This window comes from Aedes albopictus, chromosome 2 (assembly GCF_035046485.1).
Source record: "Aedes albopictus strain Foshan chromosome 2, AalbF5, whole genome shotgun sequence".
NCBI lineage: Eukaryota > Metazoa > Arthropoda > Insecta > Diptera > Culicidae > Aedes > Aedes albopictus.
The window spans coordinates 506,531,071-506,546,541 of NC_085137.1; the positions used below are offsets into that span (position 1 = coordinate 506,531,071).

General features: G+C 39.8%; 1 protein-coding gene across 5 annotated transcripts in view; it reads left to right on the top strand.

Annotated features, from left to right (window-relative positions):
• LOC109621712 (uncharacterized) overlaps positions 1–15,471 on the top strand; it is a 438,995-nt gene that overhangs the window by 226,956 nt on the left and 196,568 nt on the right. For all 5 annotated transcript variants that reach the window (XM_062854500.1, XM_020075850.3, XM_020075849.3 and 2 more), the window contains exon 3: positions 2,052–2,141. The gene's annotated coding sequence lies outside the window, so the exon portion shown is untranslated. The remainder of the gene's footprint in view (positions 1–2,051; positions 2,142–15,471) is intronic.

Sequence of the window (15,471 nt, forward strand, 5' to 3'; positions counted from 1 at the left end):
TGAACGCCCAGGTAGATCAGGAGAAAGCGTGACGGAACACCTTTCAGGTTATCGCACCTGTCAAGGAACTTTCTATAATGAAAATATCATTGATCACCTTGGGAATAAACGATTGAAAAAAAGGTGAACTGATGAAGTGAGCTATCAGAACTGACTTATTTTTGGCAACCGTGAAAGTGCTAATAGAACGTTGAACTGAGAAACAAGTCCTGACCTAGTTGAAACGTTACACCAAAAGAGAAGTATTTATCGGAGTCCATTCGATTCATGCTTCAGTCAAACAGTTTTGCAGAATTCCACTGTTGAAACTTCACTTTCTCTACTGGCAAAACCCACTGGCACAGATCAGCTTCAGGTGTTATTCCTACAATCGCAATTGGAAGAAAGGTCTCATCTGTCTGGATTCCAGTAAGTCATGCTAGGAAGGAACACCACACCACGAACCCAGCAAATATGCAAATATTTGTTTTGTTTAGCATAAATATGCAGCGCAACAGCAGTGTATGTAGATTTCCTCCGGCGGCGCGAGTAAGTCGCCAAAAGCCCTGTTCGGCCAACACCGATTCCATCGAACCGCCTTCGGGGAATTCTCTCACTTTCGTTCGTTTCGTTCGATGTTAGTCCGGTGGACGGCGGCGACGGAAATGGCTATAGTCGAATTGACTCTCAGATCAGGGAAGACGCGCATAATTTGCGAACGAGCGCCATCACCGGACCGCGTGCGAAGATTTGAAGACACCATACCGTGAAAAATTTGCTAGCACGTTTGCTTGTTTACACTAGCTCGCTGGTGGTGGATGTTTCTTCACGGACGCAATGCAAATTTAGCCTCCCGGTTCGATTTAGTACGGGTCTTGCCGCCACAGACGTAGAAATTAAGCGATAAAAATGGTAATGCGTAATTTCTTGCGACTTTTTCTTTTCTTCGCGCTTCCATATTGGAAAGAATTCATCTAAATGTTCAATGAACACTGTTCATCCTAAGCCTGAAATTGATATAAAAAAATCTCGCGCTTAGAATCATACGGATGTATGCTCTATTTCTCTACTTCTATTTTCTTTTTGGTCAGTAACTTGGCAACAAATCTTTTCAGTGTGAGTGTTGGTGATCTTCTATTTTCAGGCGTCAATGGCGCCTGATACGTCAGGTTACTGGTAATTGTGAAGATGGAAATGGAAGCGATGATGGCAATCGCTTATCTACTTCAGGTCGTTGAGTCCTCTGCGTTTGCACAAGGCCATGTGGATGTCGAATTATTGTTGGAAATGCTATTTTTGGTAGAGGGTTCACGCTAAGAAAATCCTTGAGGAAACCTTAGTTCACCTGGAAAATCAATGCTTAGTTACGAGAAGACTAAATCATTTAACTCTAATGACGCCATTCATACTGATTTCCCCTAATCATTCGGCTTAAACCCCCTTCGGAGGCTAGTTTTTTTTCCGTTCCTTCCCCGAACTGTCGTCGTCGGCGCAAATGTCGCCGTTGTTCAACTTGCAAATTGCTCGAATAGGCCGCAAAAGCCGCAAAATTACCAGTGACAGTCAGCATTTCTTCGCTTCGCCTGGGACTGGGAAGGGCGGGGCCTCTCTTCTAGTAGCTGCTGCTCGTCGTGGGGCTTCCTCCCTCTTCAATTTGCGTCGTTGTTTTTAGAGCGTTATGCTCCCTCCGGATGGCGGCCGGCGCCTTCTACGATGGACCCGAGGAAACAAAGAAAAAAAAACTACGACACAAGTAGGCGACGATGTTTGGGGCAAATCAATTTTATTAGCTTTCACCAATTCCAGCTCGACGACGACGGGACACTTGCTCGTTTAGTCCCATCATTGAGCGGAAAAATCGCTAGTGCCAGACGACAATTTATCCGGCGGGTAGTCTCCCCTCCTTCTTGATTCGGACCCTTGCCAATAGTCGGGCGAGTGGCCGACGGTCACTTTTGCTTTTCTTCAATGGGCGGACCCCTCCCCCCGCAACAGAAATAATAAGATAAATTGAATTTAACAACCGTCCACTGATTACGTCCATTTCTCTTATTCTTCACTTTTACTTACAGATTGGACCAACTTCGGTTTCGTTGGACGTATTGCCCGTAGGATTGAAGGTCACGTCGTCGTCAGCACTCATCAACACCCATAGGAAGAAGGTGAGAAATCGATTTGTTTCGACCGTTTCTTTCGATGCTTGAAGGTATTGACGGATGCTTATTTTATCTACACATGTTTTTAAACGACGGAAGTAGTTTTACTGCTTCTTTGTCTTCTCCTTCGAACGATCAGTTCGGTAGTGAGTATTCCCAGTCATGGAACATGATCGAAATACCTGAGTCATAAAACTTCGAAATCGAAATAAAACCCATCCATTAAAATATGCAAAACAGTCAAACATAAACAAATTAAAACTCCAAAACATTGCGATTCTGAGCAGGGAAGTCAATCGGGATGTGTTTCCTACTTGATTAACATTTTGCGAGGAGAAAGTATACTGTCTTGTACTCAAGCAGTTCTGAAGTGTGCGGTTGGATTGGATCGGAACGAAGCGAAATATTTATTGCGGATATTTGTTTCATTTGGCATTTAATTGCCTTTCCGATACTTTTAAAGTGGTTACCGGAGTTGGGGCCATTGAATATTCACGACGGCACAAACATTATGACTTTTCGGATATTGGTAGGATTTTATGGGATCGTTTAGCGATGGTAGTGGCCTGACAAATCTCCCGTTTACAAGCTTGACCACCCAACGAGAATAATAAATTTGAAACCTGGTCGCAAATCACAAGGTCACAAACTGCCTTCAATTCTAGAGTAGAAAAAAAAATAAAGATAGCTTTACCCGCAAAAAGTTGTTGAAAAACGTGCCCGGCAGATGAATAGATATGTCAATTCTATAGGTAGAATGTGTTACAACTTGAATTCTTGAAAGACGATTGATTTATGCTTCTAACCAGCCCCAGGTAGTTAACAACTATTCCGATCAAAAAGAAATAACTAAATTAATAGAGTGGAGCTGGTGAGATGGTAAGAGCACATGACTATCATGCCGAGGACCTGAAATCGAATTCCACTCCCGACAAACTGTAAAATGTGGTTTCTTCCTTTGGAAGGGAATAAATCTCGTTAATAGAGATACTTACTTGATACTACATAGGCTATAACTCGTAGCATCGAGTCTTCGCCGAATGAAGTATCCGCTTCCGACCGGTCTCGGTGCTGGGCCAATCGTTTCCAGTCGCCCTGAACGTTAAGAGTCCTTAGGTCCTCCTCAACTGCAAAAAGCCAATGTGTGCGCGGCCTGACACGAAGCTGATGACCCCTTCCTGGTTTTCTGCTGAAAATAATTTTATCTTGTCCTTCCTCCGGCATACGAGCTACGTGCCCAGCCCATGGTAGCCTGTCTTGTTTTATTCGCTTCACTATATCCATCTCCAAGTATATGCTTCGTACAATTCGTAGTTCATACGACACCGCGAAATGCTATCCTCGAGTTTACCGCCGAGTATTGTTCGCAGCATTTTACGTTCGAAGACTCCAAAGCTGGCTCCAAAGGCTCTCCGATTAACTACTTTCAACGTCCACGTTTTATGACCGTATAAAGCAACCAGAAGAATCAGAGTCTTGTACAACGCGAGTTTTGTCTTCGTTGCAGCCTACGGGACTTCAGCTGGTTTTGCAGACCGAAAAAGGCCCAATTCAGCCGCAATTCGTCTTCTCATACGTCACTAGAGTACCAAGATAAACACTTCGCCACCACTACCACGGCCGGACCAAAGTTGTCCAGTTCCCTTTATCGCCCCTTCCGGTGCTATGATGAACAGTAAGTTCGAAAGAGCTTCGTCTTGCTTCAGTCCATCTGAGGTAACGAACGATGATGAAACCTCATCCTCAACCCGTACACTCGATTTCTATCCGTCAAGCTTCGCTAGAAGAAATCTAATCAGCTTCGCCGGAAAACCATATTCAATCAATATCTGTCATAACTCGTTTCTCTTCACTGAATCGTACGCCGCCTTGAAATCAATAAACAGATGATGGGTCTGCAAGTTGTACTCCCGAAATTTATCGAAAGTCTATCGCAGATGAACATCTGATCTGTCGTTGATCGGCCCTCACGAAAACCCACCGTGTATTCGCCGACGAAGGACTCCTCAATCGGCCTCAGTCTGTGAAACAGAATTCCGGTTCGCGCACTCCGGTCGATGCCCTTTCTTGTATAGAGGGCGAATAAGGCGCTGTCCATAAACTACGTAGACTTTTTTTCGGCCATCTCAGACCCCCCGTCCCCCCTCGTAGACTTTTGTTCATACAAAATTTTCGAAATTTGTATGGAGCGTAGACTTTGGCCAGACCCCTCCGTCCCCCCCCCTTAGAGTCTACGTAGTTTATGGACAGGCCCTAAGACCATCCAATAAACTAGCAGGCAGTTCTTCCTCTTCTCAGTTCCTCATCAATATCATATGGAGTAAGGGTTGATGCAGCTGCTCACTGCCGTGCTTGAGAAGCTCGGCCAAGAGTTCGTCCTTCCCAGCAGCCTTGTTGTTCTTCAGTCCTCCAATGGTTGTCTTGACTTCGTCTAGCGTTGGAGGTTGCACGCACAACCTGTCCGTCGTCGTTGATTCGAATTCTGTCTGTCGCTCTTCCATACCCCCCCGTTCAATAATACCTCGAAGTGCTCTCCTCATCTGGCAGCCACCATTGTTTTGTCTGTCAGCAAGTTTCCATCACGGTCGTTTCACATGACGAGAGAAGGCGCTGTTTTTCTCCGCACGTCATTGACAGTTTCGTAAAATCTCCGCATACCATTCTGTTCCGTACTCTCTTTTGCCTCAGCAATCACATTTTCATCATTTTCTTTTTTCTTCTTGTGGTTGCTTCGTTTTTCGGCTATTCTTAGGTCCCCGACACCAGCATCCGGCTTCTGGCAACATTCTTCTCGTCCATTACCCTCTGGCTCTCCTCGTCCAACCACCCGAACAGTTTGAGCACAGCTATGCTCTGGTACATTCAAAACTCAAGCTTCTTAGTTGCGATTGGACCATCAAATACAAATTCTTTCGTCTACGTTGTTCCCTAGCCAACAAAAACACGCACATGGTGTTGATTAGAATGACAAAAAGGAATCCTTGGAGGAATTCCAAATCAAATCTTTGGATGAATTTCTCAAACACATATTGGATTAGCTCCGGAATGAACTTATTTGGAATCCTTGTAGAAAATCTTGATGAAATTCGTGTATATTTTTTTTTAGGAAATTTCTTGAAGGAACTTTTAATAATTCCAGCATGAATCTGTGAAGAAATTCAGGAAGCAAGCTCTCCATAATTATTTAGAAAAAAAAACCTTCAAATTTATGGAAAAATCCAGATGAAATAATCGGGAAATTCCTGAAACAACCCTTGGCTAATTTCCTGATGAAAAGTTTAGAGGGAATTCTTGAAGGAGTTGCTGAAAGAATACCGTCAAATGGGGTTACTTGCAACATCGGTGTAACTTGCAACATCGATGCAACTTGCAACACGATGACATACATTGAATGTGATTTTTTTTTTCATAATAATGAAAGCTAGTATGCACCACTCCACCATTTCGGTTAACAAAATTACGTGTACCAAAGATCGTTTTAATGAAAAAATCAGTTTTGTTTCTTTGTTTGTTGTTCAGCTACACTGTTAAAACGGTTTGCACATTTTATTCCATAAAAACAAGTATGAAAATCGTGCTTTTCCTCTGCCCTATGGTAAGTGCGATAAGTCTGATGACCTTGCTTTCAGTTAGGGTACCTAATAGTAACCTTAGCTGAACGGTTAAAGTTTGGTAAACTTATTGACTAAGTAATGTAAAAAATCATAATCATATTCGACAATCACTATGGGGTAACTTGCAACAGTTGAAATCAATAAAGCTTTCTATAATTTATTTTCATTTCACGATATTCCGGGTAGAAATAATCGAAATGAATCGTTTATTAAATACGTTACGTGTTCATTTTCAAAAGTCAACTTATTTCAATCATTTTTTTGCACGTGACTTTCAAACATTATCCAAGACTTCCATATATTGAAACTTCATTCATGTTCACCTTGATAAAAATTTAATTCAGTTTATGAACGTGCTAAAACAATCACCAACATCCATTTTGAACCTAGATGGAGTAAATTATTTCAATAGAATGTCCGAGTTGACGGCTTTAAACTTATAGTTGAATGAGTGTTTAAATCATGTTATTTTAGCTGAAGTAGCCAAACATCACTTCATTGAAAATTACCTAAAGATTACTCACTTTACCTTTCCAACAAATTACATTAAGCATTCTTGACATTTTGTAACTAGTACTGAGTCATGAGATCTATAAAAATTTATATTTGAGGGACCTGCTGTGAAACGATATACTCTCGCTTATATCGGTTTGTGTCATCTTTCATGCATAATATCAAAAAGAGTAGTGTGCGGTAGTTCGGCAGCAGCAAAGTTTCGCGCGCTTGCTTTGCTAGATTTTTGCGATTTTTTTCTCTGCGGGGCTCCAACGACGGGACGCCAAGCAGTCAGTAGTGTGCGGTAGTTCGGCAGCAGCAAAGTTTCGCGCGCTTGCTTTGCTAGATTTTTGCGATTTTTTTTTCTTTCTTCTCTCGCCGGGGCTCCGACGACGGAACGAGTGTGCGCGCGCCGTGGTTCGAGTCGGTTCCGAATTTTTCGCTTCCCATCGGCGCTAGTTTCCAATACACTTTTAGTTGAAAATAAATATTTTCTTCCATTTTTTTTGCATTTACACAAAAGAGTGAAAAATGTTAGTTCGGGTTCGCCGGTCGAGAAAAAATCCGGGCGCCGACAAGTGAGTCGCGTTCAGTGTATTTCTGTGTGGAATAGACTAAAGGTTTCTGCTCCCTAGTGGAGTGGAGACGCGCGATAGAATTTTCTTTTTGGCTAGTTCTTGCGTCGAAAAGTGGTCGGTTGTTAACGGCGGTTTGTGTATATTGATCCATTGTCAAATCATATCACCAACCATAGGTGACTCCCGGACTGACAATGTACCTTACCCTACTAACAAAAAAATCCTTCCTGAGACAAACGTGGAGATGCAGCGAGTCGCGGTCTTTATAATAACGTTTGTCTTACTAACATTCCCTTCCATCCTCGATGACCGTAAGGACGTGGCCGGCGCCGTTATTGACCTTATTAAAGTTGAGAGCTCTCGACCTGTGTACATTGAGAATAGTAAGCTAGTCCCAAGCCCTATTCATTGGTTCCTTGTGCAATTTCGATTGCTCTGGTCAATCACGGAGTAGCAACTACGAATTGTGCGGTCATCTATGCTCATGCTCATGCTCATGCTCTTTCATGCATAATATCAAAAACTTATAATATGACCAAGAACTAGAATGTTAGTGCAGTTTAATGGTAGCTAACTTAGCTTCATGTCATGTGTTGCAAGTTACCCGACAGATGGGGTAACTTGTAACAAGCATGTATTTCACACCTCCTGTTTAGGTGGCAACGTATTTTGATAAATGAAGCTCTGCATAGTATTCTACTCGTGGTAATTAGTGTTCAACGTCGACAAGTGTTGCAAGTTACCCCATTTGACGGTACCTGAACCAATTACTAAAGCAGCCCTTGAAGAGATTCCTTTGGAGGAGCTTATTAAACAAAATCTTCGAAGAAATTTCTGGACCAACTACATAAGGATTTTTTTTGTAAAAATCTATAGAAACCTTGGAAAAATAGTCAAAAAAAAAATCTGGAGCAATTGCTGAAGCAGGAATTTGATAAATTCCCAATAAAAGTCTCGGACAAGAATTTTTAAACATTCTTTGAGAAAATACCTAAAGGAATCTTTAAGAGATATACTAAACGGAGCAATTATTGTAAGAATACTTAAGAAAATTTCTGAAAAACTGTTTACAGATTACAGGAAATTTTGGAGGAATTCCCGGAAAAAAACTTAGAATAATTCTTGAAGAAACCTTTGGAGAAGTCCCTTAAGCACTCCTTGGAGAAATACCTGAAATAATTCTTGTAGGGATTTAAAAAAAAGAAAAAATCAGGAATGAGTACTTGGTTAGATTCTCAATAGAATTCGTGCAGGAGTTCCAGAAAGAATCATTGGATTATTTCAGACGAATCTTGGAGGAATTTCAGAAAGAATCCTTAAAGACCTTCTTTAGGAAATCCTTAGAGGAATTATTTTATAATTTCTTGGAGGAATTTCTGCATAACCCTTTCGGGACGAACCAGCACAATCGTGCTGTTTTTCGACATTGGTTTTACGCATTTTTTTCAATTGTTTTTTCCTCAAAATATGTGATGTAAATATTTTTTATGATCGCGTTATTACTCTAACTTGTATTTCTGAGCCTCAGTTTTGGTTGGAATTGTTTATGAAAAACGCCACAATAAGTTAAACAAAAAGTAAACAATCACCCTAGAAGTTGAAAAAGTTTTATCTGTCGTATTTTTTTAAATATTTGTTCAATCCAGGTATGCAGAGATATAAATCGATAGAAAAAGGGTAGTTCTGCAAAACGGCGAAGAAAAAGTGGTGCTTTGTTGAAAAGCACAAGATTTCTTGGTGGTCAAAGTGGGACCAGCACAATTGTGCTATTCCGTCCCCAAGGCGGTCCAAGTTCCATCGGAAATTGCCTATTCTTAGGCGTTTTATGGTATAGAAGATTGATTTGAATTATTAAATCACTACAAAGTGATAGTTTGTAAAAACTTAGCCGTATAATTTCATTTCAAGGAACACGATATCAGCTTGTACGAGTTTTTGAAAGAACTTCGAATACTTGGGTGAATAGTATTACTCCATATTATCGAAATCATGAATGAGATTGGAACAGGGATTTGCTTTTCTTATTATCTTCTTCTTATTCACTTCTATGATTTGAAAACCCTGTCAAGCTGATCTCGTGTTCCTAGATTTGAAATTATACGTCTAAATTTCTACAAACTAACACTTTGCAGTGATTTAATAAGGGAACGTCCATAAATTACGTCACGCTTTGAGGGGGGAGGGGGGGTTCAACAAAGTGTGACAACCCATACAAAAATTTCAGAGGTCTCATACAAAAAGTGTGACACAGGGGGGAGGGGGGGTTGAAAATGGTAGATTTTTGCGTGACGTAATTTATGGACATTCCCTAATTACAATAAATCTTTTACCATAAAACGCCTAAAAGTAGGCAATTTTCAGCAATTACTTAGGGAACATCGACCGGCTTGAGGACGGACCAGCACAATCGTGCTGGTCCTAATATGACCCTAAAAAGTGCATTGGTAGATAAAGTAGCCGAAGTAAGGAAAGTTTTATTCTAGAGGACGTTAAGTTTATAAGAGACAATTTGAGATAATCATTCTTGTATGGTCCGTCACGAAAGGGATAAATACTAGAGAGAATTCATGGAGCAGCTTCTAAAAGATAACTAGAAAAAATAACTGCTGCCATGCTTCTGAAGAACTTGTTAAAGAAATTCTTTGAGAATTACTCAGGGAGTCTGTTGAGAAATATTTGAAATATTCTAGGTGAATGTTCCCTAGAGAATGCTTGGAGAAGTACATGAAGGAAGTTTTAAAAGAAATTTTGAAGGAATTCTTGGATTGATTGATTTATCTTTATTATTGATACTTTGACCTTGGCTGGTTCGTCTCTTGCAAAAATTCTTGGAGAAGTTACAAAAGGAATGCTTTGAGTTATTCATGCGCGTAACTACAGCGCATTTGGCCCCTCAGCTCCAATGTCATGCACGCTGGCATAACAAACGAGCACGACATTGGTGCTGAGGGGCCAAATGCGCTGTACTTACGCGCATGAAGTTAATCCTGAGGTAATGCTTATAGGATTTTAGAAAAAAAATGCTAAAGTAATCACTGAAGGAATTTTTAGTGAAATTCTTAAAAAAAAAATCTTAAAATAAATTCTAAGAAATCTTTGAAAAAAAATATGTGAACAAATCTTTGTAGGAATTTCTTCAGAAATCTGTGAGTCGTTGCTGACCGAGCGGTATCATGACATAGATTGATACATATTTTGGGGAATCCTTGGAAGAATTCCTGGGAGGGCATTTTGAGAAATATCTGAAAGAATGCTTGATAAAATACCGTATGCGTGATAATGTTTGCACCATCGTTAAATAACGTTCCAGTTTTACTTGTGAATACAATATATTGGTTTTATTTGCAGGCATTAAAGCTGTAACTCATATCATAGTAGGCTGGGAATAAAAAGTGTTGATTTTCTTAGTTTAACACTTGCTTAATGACTAAGTGGCAACCTAGCTCGTGATTTGTCCACGCGCAAATGTCTAAAAGTGTTCGTGGTAATGTCACAGTCAAGAATAAAAATATTTGAGTTTATTTTTTTATTTTGACATTGCCTAATGGTGTAGACATTAACACGAAAACAAAATTTAATATAACTATGGATTCTGGAATTTGGTACGGATCGATAGTTTTTCGGAAAACGAAAAAAACGGATGTTGCGTTCGGGCAAATTCAAGACTTTCTTATATGGCGCTGGTATTAGTTTTTTTTTCTATGGTCAAAGGATCATAAAGGCCACCGTAATTTTCCTTTTCGGTATGCCATGCCGTTAAATCGCAGATTTCGCGTTGGTTTGCCATATTTCTCATAAAGCGCACATAATTCTCCCAAATCTTCTTTTTGGTGGCAGCGATAGCCTTCCTTATCCTTGTTAACCTTGGACGACCAGTGAACACCTTCGGGAATAGTTGCATTTGCTTTTTTTCGGTCTAAGACCGTTTTACGGTCCACCTGAACACTCCTGAAATGTATTTTTTAACATTTGCGCGTGGACAAATGCCGACTACCACTGCCACCTCTTCATGGTGCAAATGTTAAACTGAAGAAATCGGATTTTTTTACCCGCAGCCTACTATGATATGAGTAAGAGCTTACGTGGATGCAAAGAAAACCAAGACATTGTGTGTGCAGGTGATATGGGAATCATATTTGTATGATGGTGCAAACATTATCACGCATACGGTACTTGAAGGAATATATAAAAGGATTCATGGAAGTACACTCCCGATCAAAAGATTGGGGTCACCCCATCAAAAACATGTCATTTTTTTAGACCCATATCTCCACCAATTTGCGTCCGATTTCAAAACCCTAGGTTTCATTCAAAAGATAATAAGTCAAAGAAACTTTAAACATGCTTTATAGGAAACTTTTTCCTATACTTAAAGTATCCTTAAATGAATCGCATTGAAAACTTCTAAAAATACTCCTGAAGAAATAGTTACAAATTTGTAAAAAAATCATTGAAGAAATTGCTAATGGAAGCGTTAGAGGAATTTATAAAGAATTCTTCGAAGCAATCCTTGAAATCTCTGAAACAATTAGGAAAGGAGACATTTCTGAGCATTTCCAGCCCAAACGCTAAAAATGCCTTTTTGACTAGATTTTTTTTTTTAATTTAAAGAGATTTCAATTATTGAAACGATGTCTTCAAAGATGCAAAGGATATTTAAAGGACTTTTGGAAGAAAAAAAAATACTCTGAGAGTAATATACATCGCGAATCTATGTTAGATGTCGAGTTTTCAAAAAATCTTATTCTTCGATTGTTTTTCTTTATTTACCTGTAGAAATCTGTTTTTCAGCCTTAAAATTTTCCAAGTAGCCAAGGCTAGTCAAGTGCTTTTTTTCTCGAAAGAATGTCATAAATAATGAGGTCCATCTTGTACTGACTTTTCGAACCCTCTAAGCAGAATACCCTCTTCGAATGAGTGTAGTCAGTTTTGTACCTTTTAATTCCGCCCTATGTTGCTTATTCTTTGACAGATACGCGTATTTCGACTACCACTTGTAATCTTCCTCAGTGTCAGTTATCCACTCTGGATCCACTATGGATAACTGACACTGTGGAAGATTACAAGTGGTAGTCGAAATACGCGTATCTGTCAAAGGATAAGCAACATAGGGCGGAATTAAAAGGTACGAAACTGATTACACTCATTCGAATGAGGTCCATGTTTTTTTTTTTTGGTTTTGATTTTTTTAATGTGCTGTAAATTAGTAGGGTATCGCGCCACTTGGGCGGTGGCTTCTATATTCGTCTGTTTGCCACTATAACTCAGTTAATTTTGAACCAATTGACTTGAAATATTGTACACGGGTAGATACTATACCTATCTCACCACATTCCAAAAGTTGTGTCAATTGGTTCAAATTTGACTGAGTTACAGTGGAAAACAGACGAATATAGAAGCCACCGCCCAAGTGGCGCGATTTTTTATTGCAACAGTTGATTTATTCATTGCATTTTTGACGTTCTTGATTGCTCAAAAATCAATTATTTATGGAAACTTTTGATTTATTTATGCATTTTTGTATTTGTTTATGGAACTTTTGTTATTTATTACTGCTTACACTCCTGTTTTTTCCCTGGGACTTTTCAAATTATTTATGGGAAATTTTGTATTTATTATGGAACGTTTAATTGTCTGCCAGACTTAATACTCAAAAGACTACAGGGAAAATCTGTTTGAGAAATCTTGGGGAAAATACTGGAATGTTTTCCTGGACGATCATCAGTAATCTTTCAGGAATCGTGGAGAAAACTCGAAAATATCCCTGGAGGAACCCCAAGTTTATTTTCTAGAGCTACACAAAAAAAACTTTACAAATCTTCAGAAGAAATGAACTGAGCAGCCTTTAGGATGTGTACAAAATTCTGTAACACATATCAAACAATCTTTCACCTGACATTCCTCTTGATTTTCTAACTGAATTATTATATCATCTCAATACCTCAAATACCATTCAGAGTTTGAACCCAGTGAACCCTGAAAGGGGCACTAATCCGTCTTCTTCCACACGTTTACATGTTCGATTTCATGCAAATCAAGCTAACGTGCTATTTTTTCAAACATGTTCGTCACAGAGTTTAACCTCGAGTTGCGGACCAAACATACGAAGAAATTGTACTACCTACTAGTAGTGAGCCCCCAGCAATCCTCCCACTTGTCTTCACCCCATTCATTGCATTGGTTGCTTGTTGATGGTGAAATTGATGGCTGCTGGCTGGTTAGGTACTGAGCAAGGCGGCGTGATTAATTGTCTATCCGTTTTGTAGCAAGAGCGCAGTGAGAGTGTTGATGGACGAGCTGGAAGCAGGATACGGCCAATCAATATTTTGAGGTTTCAATTTTGCTGATAACCGTCGCAAATTGGTCTGATTGGAGTGTGTGTGTGTGCGTGTGTTTTTTTTCGAAAGCTTTCAGTTCAAGAGGAACTTGAAATGATTGAAGATTGGCATTGTTGTGTCACATCAACGTTTGCACAAGTGCTTCGTGTTTAACATTGAGAGTGGATCTAGGGTAGCTATTTTTCATTTCACACAAGTGCTTCTGTGCAACAGTCAAATGAAACAAACAAACAAAATCCTTTTGTCAGTCTGCCAGTTGTGGGATGGACGAGATTCTCTGTAATATCTCATTGAACCACTTGGTATGCTACTACAGTTTGAGACAAAACGTGGAAAGGCAAATGGTTGAATCCTAGAACATCGATTGCCAGAGTTTCGAAACGTGAAAAGACGAATGTGCAAAACAAAATCAAAAACAATTTACTTTGAAGCTATATTTTTTTTTTCTTCTATCATAATATCTACCTTAAATGTATACCAGAAGTTGTAATTTGTGAAACCACAGAGCCGAACAATAATTTCTGTGAATAATTTCAGTTATTCAAACTATCAATGTCTTTTAAATGAGTCTTAAGTTATATTGGTAAATAACGTAGAATTCTAAAAAAATGCAACTTATCAAAATTGAACATCTTGCATGGAAATCACTTTTTGTCGTTTAAATTCTGATCCTCACTGTCACTAACGACGTAAAGAAGTCTTGCACATTCGACCTTTTGTCATGCAACGTTTTGTCGTTGTTCTTTTCTAGGTACTTATATGTACTAGAAGTTTTCAGAGTAATTGAATGACAAGGAGATACAGAACAATCAAACATTTCCACAACGTAGAAGACAAACCTTTGATGGAAATGACGACATTGCAGGCTCATCCCTTGTTTTCACTGTTAGCTCCAATTCAAATACCTGTCTTCCTGGAACAAGCAACCAGACTGCGATTAATTGCCATAGAAAGCGAATACTCCCTTGAAACGCTTTCATGAATTTGTCCTGTGTCTTTCAAACCGAACAAGCCATTTTCTAACGACGACCCCAGAGATGGATCGGGAAGTAATTGAACTGTTATCGATCTGTGGCTTTCAACGCGATTCATCTCACGCTGACTTTGTCTGATGTCCAATGCGGAAGGAAACTTTCCGGTTTCGCACCCTATTTGGGTCAGCCTCAGCCAGCAGAGTTATTGGAATCATGGCAATTTTTCACGGGCATAATGCGATTACAATCTAATTTTTCATCGATCCCGTTAGAGTGGCGGCGTTGTTCACACCTTTGGCCCACTAAGGCGGGGAAATTGCATCACACCTTGGCTCCAAAAACCGGCAGCACGGCACGGTGACGTGAGAAACTTCCCAACTGCCGCGCGGCTTTTCCTCATCATCTCTAAACGGTGTGCGGTTGATATACCTACCTACTCAGCTAGATGCGATGACGAGATGCTGGCTGAGATGCTGATGCTGTGACCGTCCGTCGTCACTACTGACTGCATACTCTGGGTAGGTTCGTACCTACCTACGGTAAAGTGAAGAGTGATGGATGACCCTTGTGCTCACATCATCGCACTTTGGTCGTCGGCTGCTGGCTGCCTGCGGAATGAACAATCACGAACAGGTTGGAGTACAGGCTCTCTTCTGGTGCATTAGCGTTTTCAGGTGTAAGTGTAGTTAGAATTGAAGGGATACGAGTGGTGTAACTAACTGCTTTGTGAAGCTCATATAGAGATCAATGCAATAGTAATGATTAAATCTTGATACGTTTCAGAGATTCGATGCATGACATTAATTAATTAGTGGTATTGATATAATTGAAATCAGTTTTAAAACACAAGGAACTTCAAGTGTAATTTCCGGAAAAAAATCTGAAGGAATCTCAGAAAAAAGTATGGGAGAAATTAATAATGGAATTCTAAAAGGGGTTCCTGGAGGAATATCGTGAGATTTTTTAGCGGAACCCGGGAAAGATCTCCTGAATCAATCCCAGAATCAACTCTTGGAAACTTCTCAGGAGTAACTTCTTAAGAAATACCGGAAAGAACTCCTGAAGGAATCTTTGAATTTTCAAAAGGAGAATGTCCGAAAAAAAATTCGTTCAAAAATCTCAGTAGACTCTTCAAGAAATTTTACAAAAAAGGAGTGAATACCGTAAGGAACTTTTGGAGGAATACCGGAAGAAATCACGGTTGAAATTTTCAGAGGGAGGAATCTTTGAAGAAACTTTTGGATAAATCCCAGAAGCAACTCCTGGTCAATCTTTGTAAATCTTGGAGGAATCTCATAAGGAATTCCAGGAGGTTTCCGTAAAGGAACTAAAGAGGG